This window comes from Myotis brandtii, unplaced genomic scaffold, assembly GCF_000412655.1.
Source record: "Myotis brandtii unplaced genomic scaffold, ASM41265v1 scaffold349, whole genome shotgun sequence".
NCBI classification, from domain to species: Eukaryota; Metazoa; Chordata; class Mammalia; order Chiroptera; family Vespertilionidae; genus Myotis; species Myotis brandtii.
The window spans coordinates 844,535-861,010 of record NW_005363427.1 but is presented as its reverse complement, the minus strand read 5'-3'; the positions used below and the strand labels follow the sequence as shown (position 1 = coordinate 861,010).

At 41.7% G+C, this 16,476-nt stretch overlaps 1 pseudogene; it reads left to right on the top strand.

The window, feature by feature from the left end:
• Positions 1 to 14,725: 14,725 nt before the first annotated feature.
• LOC102238683 lies at positions 14,726 to 15,313 on the top strand (annotated as a pseudogene).
• Positions 15,314 to 16,476: the final 1,163 nt, after the last annotated feature.

Below are 16,476 nucleotides of genomic sequence, written 5' to 3'. Positions count from 1 at the left end.
GGAGAGAGAGAGAGAAACATCAAGGATGAGAGAAAATCATTGATTGGCTGTCTCCTGCACACCCCCTACTGGGGATCTAGTCCACAGCCCTGGCATGTGCCCTTGACCAGAATCAAACCCAGGACCCTTCTGTCTGCAGGCCGATGCTCTATCCACTGAGCCAAACCAGCTAGGGCTACAGTTGATATATATCTTTAAGACTGGGTCTCTGTTCTTCTCAGAGGGTCTATTGAGACTTCTCATAGTTATTAGATTGTTTTCTGCTTAACTAACTATAGTGAATTCTAATGTTTGCAACCAAGAAATCTAACTGATATGAGTTCCTTTTAAAATAGAACAGCTATAAAACCCTGTGGACAGGGATTCATCCACAGAAAGCCCTTCTAAAATTGTTGCAATTTTACTTAATCCAGAGTCTGAAAAGAATAGCACCCCAGGGAAACTCTTTGCAATTCAATAGTTTACTGAATAATTGAGAAATTAAAAGGCCTACAAATCATACACTAGGATAAAATAAAAGGAATAGTAAATTTTGTTTAAGTCGATGTAGGAAAATATTTTTTTTAAATAATCACATATAGTCCAGTAGGAGTAAGTGGTAGAGGTATAAATAAAATTAGAATCATAAATTGTTGAAACTTGCTGAATCTGGGTGATGGGTATTCTATGTGTTTGAAATTTTAATAAAAAGTTTAAATTTTTAAAATCATAAATTAGTGTTAACATTAGTTGGGGAAAATACATGTTTCTCTATCTTTAAAATGAAGAAGCGAAGCCAGTCTAAACATTGTTTAGAAATTTGGATATTAGTGTTTGCCAAGCAAAAGAACTAAGTGAGAAAAAATTTGTAAGAGTAAGAGATAAGAAAAGTCTTATATAATGGATGTGTCCAATTTTTAGGCCATTTAAATTGTTTAAATTTTTCAATTACAGTTTACATTCAATATTATTTCATATTAGTTTCAGGTGTACAGCATAATGATTAGATGATCATATACTTTACAAAGTGGTCCCCCTGATATTTCCAGTCCCCACCTGACACCATCCATAGTTATTACAGTATATTCCCTATGCTGTCCTTTACACCCCCATGACTACTTTGTAACTACCAATCTGTACTTCTCAATACCTTCACCTTTCTTCACCCAGTCCCTCAATCCCTTCCCCTCTGGCAATTTTTTCCTCAGTTTCCCAGAAATAACTCAACCAATTATCCGCAAATATTTTTATTAGTGCCTGCCACATGTTGGCATTGTCCTATGTAGTTAGGATATATCAGAAAATAGAACAAAGATTCTTGCACTTACCTAAAGTTTTTCCTATATGTATTACATAAAATCTCAATGAAAGCTTTATATATATATACACATATACACACATAAGAACAGCTTGGCTGTTCTTATGGATTGGAGATATATATATATATATGTATATATACATATATATATATATATCTCCAATCCATAAGCCAAATTATCTAAATTTTACATTTTAAAACTGCTACCTTTTTCTACGGTTTGGAACCATAAGATTTCATAGTTGAAACAGAGCTTAGATTTCATAAAGTACTACTCCTCGCTTTATTATAATTGATATAATACTTTGCCTTTGAAGAGCCTTTTATAGGTTACAACATGCCTTCCTGAGACCCAGAGAGGATTAAGGACTTGCCAAGCGTATACTGCCTGAACAAAGACCTCCCAATTGGCACATTGGTCCTGTCTGCTAAACCAAACTTTGCTTGCTGACGTGGCTGACTGGGTAGAGTTTAACCTGAAAATCCCACTATTTAAATATACATTCTGGGCCCGTCTCTTCTCTTGACTTCATTGCTCTCTGTCCCCCTTCTTAACTCCTCCCTCAGTGGCTCTAACCCAATCCACAAATGACTAAGATATGCCTTTCTCTATGGTACTAACATCCCTCATATGCTGCCATTCCTTAACCGTTGGTCAGCTTGGCTGTCCTAATTCAGAGCCTTTAATCTTCCTTGATAATATCCTCTCTTCATTACTCTTAACTTGTCAAAGCATTTTGTTCATCTTTCAGTTATCTACATATTTCCAATGTCTAGGTACCAAAAGTGAACAAACAATGGGGACCCCAGGGCTGATAGTTCTACTGTTGTATTGAATGACTTCGAGAGTCTCTCCCCCTTCTTAGCTCCATTGAGTATGTCCCCATGTCATACAGCCACAAAGGGCATTCTTTATTCTGTGTTCACTGTGTTATACATACTCATGAGTATATGTTCATCACATTATTAATGTCTACGGTCTTTTAGAAAATATTTGAGGTTCAGGTCACATTAAAAGTGTTTCCAACAATTGAGTTGTCACAATCTATCTAATCAGTTATTATTTAACCACCTGGTCAATCAACCCCTCCCTCCCTCCCTCCCTCCCTTCCTCCCTCTCATCTGAAGTGTTCAGGCTATCTATTGCTGTGAAACAAACCATAGCAAAACATAGAAGCTTAATACCTGACCGGTGTGGTTCAGTGGTTGAACATTGACCTATGAACCAGGAGGTCATGGGTTCAATTCCTGGTCAGGGCATATGCCTGGGCTGTGGGTTCAATCCCCAGCGGGGTGCATGCAGGAGGCAGCCAATCAATGATTCTCTTTCCTCACTGATGTTTCTATCTCTCCATCTCCCTTCCTCTCTGAAATCAATAAAATAATATATTTTTTTAAAAAACATAGTAGCTTAAAACAATTTATTATTATATCTCATGTTCTTTGACTGAGCTCAGGTACTTAGTTTTCAGTTCTCACAGGTGGTTGCAGTCAGATGACACCAGCAGTCCTCTGAAGGCTCAACTAGGCTGGATGTCCAAATGGCTTCTTTAGTCACATGTCTAGCTCATCAGCTGGGAAGCCTGAAACAGCTAGAGGCTGGCTGGGCATTTCTTTCTCCACACAGCCTCTTCAGGTGGCACCTTGAGTTTCTCAAACCGTAGTGGTGTCAGGGTAGTCAGACTTTTAGCACAGCAGCTGGTGTAACCCAGAGCAAGTGTTCCAAGAGACCCAAGGCTTCCTTTGACTTCAAAAGGAAGGGACTCCATAAAGCTGTGAATACCAGGAGGTGTGGTTCATTGGGATCTTTGGTGACGAGCTACCACATGAAGGGAAGTGGAATCTGCAGCTAAAAGTCAAGTTGGCTGTTAGTCCACCCGGCTGGCACGACTCTATTTTTTAAACAGATATAATTGCCTACAATACAGCCCTCTTTTTTTTTTTTTTTTTTTTTGGTTAAGCATAGTAGACCCAGAGTTCCTTTTAATTAAGCCAAAAAGAAAAAAAACTTTGAACTTTGATGACTTGCATCTCTTTAAGCTGTATTTAATCTCCTATTTATTGGCGCACGTGATAATAGCTCAGACTTTGTTCTGTCAATAGCTGGAGGCAGACTCGCCAGCATTCTAGAGCTCACAGGCCCAAACAGGTGAGCCCATGTTGCTTGCTTCCCCTTGGTCGGAGTGATGAAAGACAGCCTGGCTCTGGGCTGGTCAGCTCCCTGCTCCCTTTCACACACACAGGCTCACCCGCAGCCTGAAACACACCCTGCATCTTTTTAGAAATGGTATCTTGCACACATACAGAGACATCCAAAGGCTTTTCTTCCCGGTGAGAGAGACATTTTTTGTGAAGTCCTTGGCAGCGTGCTGGCTGGCAGAGTCATCTGGATGGCACACTCCTCCCGCATGGAGTTATGGCACTACCACCTCTACTCTAGAGTTTCGAAATTTCAATTCGCACACCCTGTAAGATGTGAGTCACTCAGCTTGCAAAGGAGGAGGAGGAGGAGGAGGAGTTGGCCATCTGCTAGTCATGAACAGATGACAAATACCCGGCACTTTGAATTTCCATCCTCATTTCACAATATTTAAGTAAACATATTTTGTAACCAGTGTTTTGTGTGTGTTGTTTTTTCAGAGTTCCTTAGTGCTTAAGGTGGATTTTTATGTATTTTTAATATAAAAGCTACCTTCTCTCCACTAAACAATTAAATGTTTAAAGTGATACTGAAGGCAACCACCGCAAAGTGCTGTCTGTTGTATGACCAGAGCAAACGTTTAAGCTCCAAGTCATTTCAGAGCCACTGGGCTGTTTCCTGATCTGTGAGCTCCACCGTGCACAGCTCCACGCTGACCTCTACTGTCTGCCTTCAGGATTCCCCAAATACCTACTGTCAAAGACAGAGTTTCCAAATGGCATCTATGTCACATTTTCTGTGTGCTATGTTATGAGGAGGAAGGAAATTGAAAAAGGAAATGATAGATGCTCTACCCTTAAATTCTAAGAGACAGATTTCATCCATAAAATAACTGAGAACCAAAGCAAGATCTAATTTTGTGTTAACTCCAAGCTGTGTGACATGGCTCAAAGTGAAACTTATTCGCTTCTTCCCAAGCTTTATCTGAAAAAAGCTAACAATAACAACCAAAAAGCAGTGAAATAGAAATAGAAAATTAGGACTAGGAAAAAAGGGAATGACATAAAAGGACAATGTCTGAAGGATATTCAAATGTGGCTCTGAGCATCTTAAGAGCTAGAAGGGAGTGGGGGGGGCGAAGTAGGATGGATTGCATAGACCTTGCTATCATGAAGAATCATTTTTCTTGGTGTTAAATTCTGAATGCAACTCCCACGGGGGTTTAGTGGCATATCCAGGTGGTACAAAGGCTGGCTTGCTCCTTAGAATTTGTGCTGCTGCAGAAACAGACTTAGTGGGGCTGTTTCCTTAACTTTTCTGAGAGAAAGAAAGGGTGTGCCTTTGAGAAAAATGAAATACATCCTGCTGACAAGCAGAGAAAGTGAGAAACGGACCTGCTGACAGCCAGGCCATCATGTCCTCCGCTAACATAAACAATGCTGGGACAGGCCACTCCATGATCATATTTGGAACAAGATAAAGATAAAGCCGTCGGCAATCACAAAAATGACTCAACATCCTCCTTCTCCGACTAACACGAGTTCTTTGACCAATGACAACTCCAGCCTTGTTTGTTCTATCTGAAAAGTATTCAGATGCTAAAACACTGAATTGCCCTTGCTTCTTGAAAGCTCCATTCCAGAATGGTCCCTAATCCCCCCTGGGAATCACTTGGAGTAAACCCAACCCCAATTAGAGGCCCCTGCCTGAACCCCCTTTCTAAGACACTCTGGATTCCTCTGCTACATGTTCTCTCTTGCTGCAACTAGCTTAACAATGACTAGTGCGTTCCTGGAGGCCTGTGGTTGTTGGGTTTAATAGCATGAAGCAACTACACAGTGAAGGTGATTCTAAGAGGGAACAAACGGATATGAACTAATATGACCAGGTCATATTTCTGTTCTCTGTCCTGTAAGATAACAGAGTATAGAGTGCCTAGTGGAGGAGAGGAATGACTTTTCCCTTGGACAACCTCGTCTCAATGTTCCTTTGCTTGTCCAGGCTTTCTTTTTTTTAATATATTTTATTGATTTTTTTACAGAGAGGAAGGGAGAGGGATAGAGAGTAGAAACATCGATGAGAGAGAAACATCGATCAGCTGCGTCCTGCACACCTCCTACTGGGGATGTGCCTGCAACCAAGGTACGTGCCCTTGACCGGAATCGAGTCTGGGACCTTTCAGTCTGCAGGCCGATGCTCTATCCACTGAGCAAAACCGGCCAGGGCTGTCCAGGCTTTCAATATGAGATCACTTGCAGACAGTTGAAGATCATACTCTCTGGAGATCTGGGAGAATGAGCTGGTATTCTTTTCGTGGTTGAGAGCAGGTCCATGTGCTTTGGGTAATCCCTGATGAAAGCTGGCCAATAAGGGTATTTTTCCATTGCAGCAGATGCTGTCATTTTTATGCCTGGAGCCCTCTGATTCCTTCTACTTTTTCTATGAACTCCTCTCCCCGCTTCAGTGTCCTTCGGCTCCTAATAGTTCAGATCAAACCTGAAAGTTGTCCCTCAGATACAGAGACCTAGAAACACCTGGGAGTTTACATTCACCTCCATCCTCCACCCCAAGGCTCTGGCCAATAACTGGCGGTAATGGGAAAGCCCAACTCCCTTCAAGTTGCATGAATTCTCAGGAATAATTTCCGCTCCAGGACTCCTGTGGGATCAGGCTGGGGCTGGGACTTGGCTTTGCTTAGCTTCTTTTCTATCTATGCCTTACTGGTCTACCTGGGAGCATTTTCTTAATAAATCACTTGCACAGAATCCTCACCTCAGGCGCTTCTTTTGCAGAACTCAACCTATGACACTCATCTAGCTCTCATTATATTCCTACAAAGTAGAAATTATATCATAATTTTTCAGATGAAGAAAGAAAGCCTCAGAGAAGGTATGAGACCAGCCCAAAATTATCCAGCTGGTTGGCAGTGGGCTAGACCTAAAATCCTCATCTCCACGATCTAGAAAATCAGGTGCCCCTTTTTCACTGTGCCTCATTGTCTCCTTTGGGGCCTTGTGCCTCATCTTATCTCCTGCACACAGAAGGAAGGTTCTGATACATGGGGCAGGAAGCAAAATGTCCTCTGCCAAATATCTGATGTGTAATTGCATGTTTACTCTGCCATCTGGGGCATTGTTCTCTGTCCACAGTATGCAGACATCCCTCCTCCAATGTTTTTGGACAAATAAACCCCTAATGTATGTTCCTCCCTCCCCAACAATCTACCACCTCTCACGGCCTTGATGAGACAGTTATCAAAGTCACAACCCCAGGAGAGTGCATGACTTCTGTCCACTGTATTACACAGAAATGTCACTAATATATTATTACAAGTCAACTATAATACGAAAATAATAAAATTAATCTTAGAAGAGAAAAAGAAAATGTCCTATGGCCAAAAATATAAAACCCAATTTGGAAATATGTGCAAAGAAACTCCAATTGACCTCCAGAAGCAACAGGAGCAACCCCTTTGCCCCAGGTCTCTTTTCCCCCCAGGAGTCCTTGGCTGGATCTCAAAGGTCCGAAGCGAAGCGCAGGTAGAGCTTTCTGTAATACATAAAGCCTAAACCAGCCCTCCAGTCACTCTTCAACCAGCCCTCTTCAAATTCATCAGCTTTCCTACCACTTCTGTTTTGCTCTGAAAGTAGAAGGCCGACCACTGTATTTAGATCTCGGTTCCATGATTTAGTCTCAGCCTTGACAGACAAAGGACATTCATGGATAAGCAGTCTCTAATCCTATCTGTTACCTTTATCATGCTCTGAAAATTGAGAATAGAAGAAGCTGCCCAACTGGCATGGCTCAGTGGTTAAGCATCGACTTATGAACCAGGAGGTCATGGCTTGATTCCCTGTCAGGGCACCTGCCGGGGTTGTGGGCTCGATCCCCCGTGGGCGGGGTGTAGGCGGCAGCCGATCCATGATTCTCTCTCATCCTTGATGTTTCTATCTCTCTTTCCCTCTCCATTCCTCCTTGAAATCAATAAAAATATATCCTTTTAAAAAAGAAAATAGAAGAAGCTTGTGGAGAAAATGAATCATTTCTAAAGTAGACAGGAAGGTTAGGTGACACAGGATTAGGGGGCCATTTTGGATTAGACACACATACACACACACAGACATGCTGAAAAAAGCAACCTAAGTGTCCATCAGTAGACAGTTAGGTAAAGAAGATGTGTGTATATATATACAATGGAATATTACTCAGCCATAAATAAAATGAAATCTTACCATTTGTGACAGCATGGGTGGACCTAGAAGATATTATGCTAAGTGAAATAAGTCGGACAAAGATAATACCATATGAATTTCACTTATATGTGGAATCTTAAAACACACACACACAAAAAAAATAAACAGATAAAACAGAAAGAGACTCATGGATACATAGAATAGACTGATGGTTGCCAGAGGGGGGCGTGGGAGAATTAATGAAAGAAGTACAATGTGGTAGTTACTACATAATCATGGGGATGTAAACTACAGCATAGGGAATATAGTCAGTAACATAGTAATAACTATATATGGTGCCAGGTGGGTACTAAATTTATCAGGGGGATCACTTTGTAAATTATTTAATTTTCTAACCACTACGCTCTACACCTGAAACTAATATAATAATGTCAACTCTAATTGAAAAACAAAAGAATAAAATAAAATAAATGAGCACCTATAACACAAAAGAAACAATTCATGCCTTCAATGACTTAGTAACAATTTTATCTCATAATCTTATCTTTTCTTATCTATACATTTTAATTAATGAATTTTTATTAAAATTGAAAAATAAATAAATAAAAAGATGCCTTCCAACTGCTCACCTTCACCATGGCCCCCTCAAACGAGCCCTGGTCATTTAACTTGCGTCTCCCTACCTTACCCAGCACTCAAGGGTACTGCCCAGGGATTGCCCTCCACCCTGGAACTGCTTTGCCTGAACTGTTTCTGCTCTTGAACTTTCCATCATATGCAGCCCCAGTCTGCCTCCTGTGCCCCGTGCTCTTTCAACCAAGCCCTTCCTGTTCCATAAGATAATGGCTAATTGCTAAATGAGGCCCTGCATTGAAAACTGGGACCTCTAGAGATGCCATCACTATATCTCCAGGGATAACTAGAGAGATTTCTGCTGTCCCTTGCAGGTCCCTGGTGTCCAGGTTTCAGGCCCTGTTCATATACAGACCTGCTTGTTCCCTGAGGACAGAGACTAGGCCAAACTTTGGCATCTTTTGTGATTTGTTTTCATTTAGTTTCTCCTAAGGCTGGGCTTATAGAGAGTATCTTCCTTCCTAATACTCTAGGGCAGTGGTTCTCAACTGGTGGGTCGCGACCCCTTTGGGGGTCGAACGACCCTTTCACAGGGGTCGCCTAAGACCATCGGAAAACACATATATAATTACATATTGTTTCTGTGATTAATCACTATGCTTTAATTATGTTCAATTTGTAACAATGAAAATATATCCTGCATATCAGATATTTACATTAGGATTCATAACAGTAGCAAAATTACAGTTATGAAGTAGCAACGAAAATAATTTTATGGTTGGGGGTCACCACAACATGAAGAACTGTATTAAAGGGTCGCGGCATTAGGAAGGTTGAGAACCACTGCTCCAGGGTCTAGTGAACGGCATGACATTGGCTTGTTTGTCGTTTGTCTTTCTTATAAAGATAGAAGTTGCATTTCATATGCAGTAGTCAGAGAATGAACTGGTTACTCTTTCTATTCCAGCTATTATAGCTGGTGGTAAAAGATGGTTCCTTTCCATCCTACTCAGCTTTGAATCTTATCTCAAACACTAGCTACCTAAGTGACTTCAATTCTATAAGCTTCAGTTCCTTCATGCATTAAAATATCCACATTATTAAATAAGTCCCTGCTACACAGTAGGTGCTCAATAAATATTTGTTCTATCCTCAACCTATAATGCCATGCTTTTTTAAACATATATTTTTATTGATTCCAGAGAGAAAGGGAGAGGGAGAGAGAGATGGAAACATCAATGATGAGAGAGCATCACTGATCGGCTGCCTCCTGCATGCTCCACACTGGGGATCTAGCCCACAATCCCAAGCATGTGCCCTGACTGGAATCAAACCATGACCTCCTGGTTCATAGGTTGATGCTCACCTACTGAGCCATGCTGGCCGGGCTTTGCCATACTTGTTGACATTCTATAATGCTTGATACATAAGCAATCTAGAAATGGCTATGAAGGTTTTCTGGACACTCACCAAAGTCATGCCACATGAGCAGTATGCCAGCCTGCTTCTAACAGAGAATGTGTCTACCTTGCCCTCAAGAACATGACTACTGTTCTGCTCCCCAATGAAGCCAATACCCAGAGCCAGAGACAGAAACCAGGGTATTTCTCCACTCTGATTTCCAGGTAAGATGAACAACACCAGGACTAATTAGGTGGAGCCAAGGAAGAGGTCTTTGGAATTCACCTGAGGAAGATTCATCTTGGAAAAGAAAGGCCCGTTTCCATAATAGCTTCTGCTTTATAAATGCCTTTTCAAATGCCTGCCATTTGACTGAGGAAAACCTTTCAACTTCCAGTTTCTTCTTCAGGCTCTGACCTCTCACCTACTTCGAATGATTCACTCCCGCTATTCATTGCCCAGGAATGTTGGCTTTGGCAAAGAACCGCAAGTCTCTTAAAATAAACACAACTGGGCTTTCATCTCCCAGGGATCGCTGCTGGCTGCACATTTCAAACACTGTGCAGCAGGATATGTTAAATTAAAATCATAACCTCCCAAGTGAAATCCGGGGCCTACTTAAGCCACACAAGAATTACTCATGCATTTACTTCCAATGAAGTGTATGAGTAAGACCCTCAGCCATTAAGTCCCACAGGTAATGGTCTCATCCCTTCTCAATTATCCTAACCCACAGTAAATTAAACCCATCCAGAAAAATGTCATTTGGGAAGGAAGAAGTCCATGTCAATACCCCTGTAATTTATAGGTCCTGGAGAGGTGATTTTGAAATACCTTGTCAGTTCTTTAAGCACATTTTAAATTTTAACTTAAATCTCGCTATGTCAATATATTCAGTCCATATGGATTAACAATATCTTCAGCATTATGTTAAATGTTTGGAGTAGTTCAAAGAAATATATGACACTGAGCCTTCAGAAGCTCAAAGTCTTCTGGTCTCTCAATATGATTAAAATAGTAAAAGAGGCTAGATGCAGATAGTGGGGAAGTGGAGGGAGCAAAGGCCTTTTTCCAAGTGAAGTCCAGGGGCCTGACTTTCCCCAGCTGAGTGACTGACTTATACAATATCTCGTTTCTTCAACTACAAATGAAAGATTTTATACTAACCTTATTGACCTCACAGAGTGGTGCTAATCCTATATAATAAAAGGGTAATATGCAAATCAACTGAACAGTGGAACGACCGGTTGCTATGATAAGCACTGACCACCAGGGGGCAGACACTCAACACAGGAGCTGCCCCCTGGTGGTCAGTGCGCTCCCACAGGGGGAGCATCACTCAGCCACATGCTGGGCTGATGGTTGGCAAGCGCAGCGGTGGTGGCAGGAGCACTAAGGATGTCAGACATCCCCCAAGTGCTTCTGGACTGCTAAAGGGCGGAGGCCTGGCTGAGGGGACACCCCCACCCCCCGCCCCATGCACAAATGTTGTGCACCGGGCCTCTAGTGATTAAGTAAGATAAAGGAGATAAAAGTGCAATATACAATACCACCTATAATGGACTGTGATACAAAAGGGAAACAACTTAAATAAGTCCAAAAAGATTATTTGTCTTCTGGGGATGCCTTTAAACGGTAGTGAACAGACAAGCTACCAGGCTTTAAACTTCTTAAGGAATAAGACCATTTCTTTTTTGTTTTAAATATAGCTTATACCCAGCGAGTGAGGCTCAGTGGTTGAGCGTCGACCTATAAACCAGCAGGTCCCAGGTTCAATTCCAGTCAAGGGCACGTGCCTGGGTTGTGGGTTCGATCTCCAGTGGGGAGCGTGCAGGAGGCAGCCGATCAATTATTCTCTCTCATCATTGATGTGTCTATCTCTCTCTCCCTCTCATTTCCTCTCTGAAACCAATGAAAAATATATATTTTTAAAAATAAAATAAATATAGCTCGTACCTTGCTTAATATCTTGCACTTAGCAAGTGTTTGATTTTCTTTGTTGTTGAATGAAGGAATGAATTCTGAGGTACAGTTAGATTTTATTTGTTTATAGTATAGTAAGTAGTAACAAGAGAGGCCCTACCATTCAGGCCTCCCAAAGTTTCCTTCTCATTTATATTACCGAGAGAATTAAAAAGAGCTAAAATTCTGATGCCTTTAGAAGAGCTTTTGCCTTGTCCACTTTTTTTTGTGCCGGGCATGTCCAGTACATAGTCACAGAAAAGACTTTTTTTTAACCCCTCAAAACCCCAGTGGGAAGAGATTATGAAAGGTCCTTTGTGCTTCAGTTTAGCACAATGGCTGAAACAAGACAGAAAATGCAGCAGGCTTCAAGTGGCTGAAGATGTTTATCCCTCAGTACACACACTAGATCAGTGGTTCTCAACCTTCCTAATGCCACGACCCTTTAACACAGCTCCTCATGTTGTGGTGACCCCCAACCATAAAATTATTTTCGTTGCTACTTCATAACTGCAATTTTGCTACTGTTATGAATCATAATGTAAATATCTTATATGCAGGATGTATTTGCATGGTTACAAATTGAACATAATTAAAGCATCGTGATTAATCACAAAAACAATATGTAATTACATATGTGTTTTCCGATGGTCTTAGGCAACCCCTGTAAAAGGGTTGTTCGACCCCCAAAGGGGTCGCGACCCACAGGTTGGCAACCCACAGGTTGAGAACCGTTGCACTAGATGAAAGTGTACTTTCAGGCTACAAACACACTCATGGCCTAGCTCATGGGCACATGCCCGGGAAAACTGGGGAGAGAGGGGCATGTGCTCATCATGCATGAGATTCATTATCTTTTTTAAAAAAACATATTTTTATTGATGTCAGAGAGGAAGGGAGAGGGAGAGAGAGATAGAAACATCAATGATGAGAGAGAACCATTGATCAGCTGCCTCCTGCACACCCCCTACCAGGGATCGAGCCCACAACCCGGGCATGTGCCCTTGACCTGAATTGAACCCAGGACCCTTCAGTCCGCAAGCCCACGCTCTACTCCCTGAACCAAACCGGCTAGGATGAGATTCATTATCTTAAGAAAGCAGCAATAACAACAACATCAAAACACTCATAGGGTTAAAACTGCTATTTTTCCTTCTTCTAAATGGAATGTGCTCCTATTTCCTCTGGGCTATTACCTCTGGGTATAAAGGGAAACAGACACCCACATTTTAGGAAATGACAGGCTTTAGAGAAACAGGAAACATAAAATACCTTAGAACTGAATGATTTTCCTATAAGGAAGCATTACCTTCACAAATGAAACACCAAGCACCAAGACCTTTCCCCAGTGACTGGAAAGCTAAAATGTAGGTCCCCTTGGGGTGACCTTGTGTTATGACCACCTTGCCAAACGAAAGCGCTCCCAGCACAGGCAAATGTTTGTGAGGCCCATTGTGGTAAGAACAGAAGTTCAGAGACTCCTGTTGATTTCCCCCACATCCCTACATATGCACATCTTGCACCTGTCTCTGTACCTATGGGGTCTATGTTGCTCTCGTGTATTGGGTTTGGGGACTTCTGCCCCTGTATGTGTTTTTTCCCATTTCTGCAATGAGGCTGTAAGACCGGTATTTTAGTTCTCCTTCCTCTAAATTTCCACTGTACTGTTCTACACCTAATACTAGTCACAAATGTACTGTAAGAACTATAGGAATCAGCGTATCAGTCAGGATCCCAGTAGGAAACAGAATCCAACCCATACGATTCAAATCAAGAGACTTTAATGAAGGGACCATCTACTGGGTTATGAGAACAAATAAGGGGTGTTGCGGCACCCAGAGATTAGCATGGCAAGGAGCCCTTATCCTCTGTAGGCCTGGGGAGAATATGGGAAAGATATAGAACCCTGTGGGAACTGGCATATGGAGGAGAGGGCATCCAGTAGGAGCTGTAGTCCCAGAAGATCTCAGCTACTGTCAGAGAAGAGAGGGAGCAAAAGGAATATCTCTACTTGTTCTCCTTGTGTTTTCCTATCTCATGTCTGCTCCTCTCACTGACCAAACCCAACCAGAGCATGGGGTAAGGGAGGCTAACCATGCAGGGCAGAGAAGGGTAGAGAATGAGATGAGGTAGGAAAGAGGGGTGGTAACAGACAATAACCCTTACACCAGTAAAGACCTCAGGGCTTTCTGTGCTCAGCCATGCCCACCACAGTGTTTGAATGTAGTAGGGCTCAAGATGTATTCTAGAGCAGTCATTAAAAAAAAGCAAGAGAAAAGAGAAAATCCATGGAATACTGGCATCTGTGTGCTCTTTGTTATTGTTTTTAATCTTCTACACCAGTCTTTGTTTTCCTAACTCTTCTTTCCTCATCTAAAACTGTTCTTTGATATTTGTACTAATCCCAGCCTCCCTCCCCCACTGAGAACGAGCCCAGACCAAGGACAGGTTGGTCAACTTTCTAGACCTCGGTTTTGTCTCTAAAAAATGCTGGGCATGGACCAGATGCCCCCAGTTTTCTTTCAAATGTAAAATAAAGGTCAACCAGTCCTTGCTTGCTAACCTTGTTAAAGTAATACAAAGAAGAAGATGGAGATGGGGAGATAAAAGTTATTCATGTTGAAAGGGACAGAAGAATAAACAGAGATAGCTAAAGTGATTTGGGGAATTGTGGATTTTTATGGAGCTTTGAAATCTCTGATAACACTCTGTGAAACTATTCTGGATGTGTCTCTGTCAGGGGAGGGAGTGCTCAAAAGCAAATTCAAGCCATTAAATTTCAACTCTCCTTTTCCCGGGAATACCGAATTTCTCCTGAAGCTGTGAAACCTTCAAAATTGCATGAGATCGGCTATAGTTTACTGACGATTTTCTCTTCGTTACTGATCAGCCATTGGCCAAAAAAGTAAGACAGCTTTCACATTTCAGAGAACCTGAATATCTGTTTCTTTTACAACGAATACAGTGAAAGGGAAGCCGCACAGCAATCCTTCTGGAGTACTCAAAAATAGAATTGGGGGAAAGGAGGTTTAATCCCAATGATCTTAAATTTCTTTAAATCACAGTCTTCTCGGAGAGTTGCTGTGGTTTCCTGCTTCAACGGTGTTTGGAATAAACCCAGAGCTTGACCATCCCAGCCTGCTGCCCAGGCCAGCCTGCTGCCTCTCCTTAGCTGCCCACCATGACCATGACCGGGTCCACCTCGCAGGTGGGCCACAACTACCACCAGGACTCAGAGGCCGCCATCAACCGCCAGATCCACCTGGAACTCTACGCTTCCTACGTCTGCCTGTCCATGTCTTACTACTTTGACTGTAATGATGTGGCTTTGAAGAACTTTGCCAAATATTTTCTTCACCAATCTCATGAGGAGAGGGAACATGCTGAGAGACTGATGAAGCTGCAGAACCAGCGAGGTGGCCGAATCTTCCTTCAGGATATCAAGAAACCAGGCTGTGATGACTGGGAGAAGGGGCTGAAGGCAATGGAATAAGGGTTACACTTGGGAAAAATGTGAATCGGTCCCTACTGGACTTATACAAACTAGCTGCTGACCAAAAGGACCCTCATTTGTGTGACTTCATTGGGACTCACTACCTAAATGAGCAGGTGAAATCCATCAAAGAACTGGGTGACCACATAACCAACTTGCACAGGTTGGGGGCCCCTGAAGCGGGGATGGCAGAGTATCTCTTTGACAAGCACACCCTGGGAGACAGCCACGAGAGCTAAGCCTTAGGCTGTCTTCCCATAGCCTCGGGGGTGACTTCCCTGGTCACCAAAGCAGTACGTGCATATGAGGGTCACCTCAATAAATGTATTTGAAAAAAATTAATTAATTAATCCCAGAGAAGGTAAATAAAAGGAAAGACAACAACGCTCAGATAGGACAAATAGAAAACAGACTGCAAGATGGTAGGTTAAAAGATATACCACACTAACACTAAAGCTGGAGTGGCTATATTAATATTAGACAAAGTAGATTTCCAAACAAAACAAACATTAACAAGGATAAAGAAGGCCATTTCATAATGATTAAGAAATCAATTAATCAAGAGAACTTTACAACTTAAAAAAGTTATGCACCTTAGAACAAACTTCAAAACACACGAAGTAAAACTAATAGTATTGCAAAAAAGGAAGAGGCAGATCCACAGTCATATTTCAAAGTTTTAAAACCACCCCTCTCAAATAACTGATAGAATAAGTAGGTAGGAAATCAACAAGAATATAGATTTAAACACTTTCACCATCATGACCTAATTGAGAACACTCCACTCAGCAATAGCAAAATACACATTCTTTTCAGGTACACATGGAATATTTACCAAGATAGACCATATTCTGAGCCACAAAACAAGCCTCAACAAACTTTAAAGGATCCAAGTTATAAAAAGTATGTCCTCTGGCCCTAGCCGTTTTGGCTCAGTGGATAGAGCGTTGGTCTGCAGACTGAAGGATCCCAGGTTTGACTTCTGTCAAAGGTACATGCCCGGGTTGTGGGCTCAATCCCCAGTAGGGGGCATGCAGGAGGCAGCTGATCAATGATTCTCTCTCATCATTGATGTTTCTATCTTTCCCTCCCTCTCCCTTCATCTCTGAAATCAATTTTTAAAAATCCAAAAAAAAATTTTTTAAAGTATGTCTTCTAACCACAGTGGAATTTCCTTTAAAATCAGTAATGAAAAGATCTCTGGAAAATCCCTAAAATTTTGGAAACTGAATAACACACATCTGGATAGCCCATGTTATCCAGGGTCAAAGAAGAAATTAAAAGAGAAAGTAAAAAGTATTTTGAACTGAATAAAAATAAAAGAACAACATCAATTAGGGGGAAGTTTATAGCACTGAACACCAATATTAGAAAAGAAGAAAAGTCTCAAATCAATTACCTTAGTTTTTAACCTTAA